A 394-nucleotide genomic window follows, 5' to 3' on the forward strand; every position below is an offset into this window, starting at 1 on the left:
TGGAAACATTCACGGTCAGGCGGGACGGGGCTCTGAGCAACCTGGTCTGGTTGAAGATGTCCCTGCTTACCACAGGGGGTTGGACCGGGTGTCCTTTAAAGGTCCCTTCCAACCAAACCACTCTGTGATCCTGTGACATTGTCCTCACCTGGGCACTGCTCTCCAGCCACGGCTTGGACCAGGGCTCCCAGCTCCATAAGCCCTGCCGGGAAACCTGCCTCTCCCAACCCGTCTTCCAGATCCGGGAGGGTATTTTACCTCCCGCGGCCACGTACATCCACGAACATGAGCTGGGGACCACCTGCCCAGCTCTGCCCACGCACGCGTGAGCCCCTGCCCGAGGACACCGCAGCATCTGGCTTGCAGCGGGCTTGTCCTTTGCCAAAGTCGAGAG

The 394-nt window shown here is 61.2% G+C and overlaps 1 protein-coding gene across 1 annotated transcript in view; it reads right to left on the reverse strand.

Annotated features, from left to right (window-relative positions):
* TNFRSF6B (tumor necrosis factor receptor superfamily, member 6b, decoy) overlaps positions 1–394 on the reverse strand; it is a 5,665-nt gene that overhangs the window by 424 nt on the left and 4,847 nt on the right. The window lies entirely within an intron of this gene.

Source organism: Cariama cristata, unplaced genomic scaffold (assembly GCF_000690535.1).
Source record: "Cariama cristata isolate BGI_N322 unplaced genomic scaffold, ASM69053v1 scaffold19044, whole genome shotgun sequence".
Classification (NCBI taxonomy): domain Eukaryota; kingdom Metazoa; phylum Chordata; class Aves; order Cariamiformes; family Cariamidae; genus Cariama; species Cariama cristata.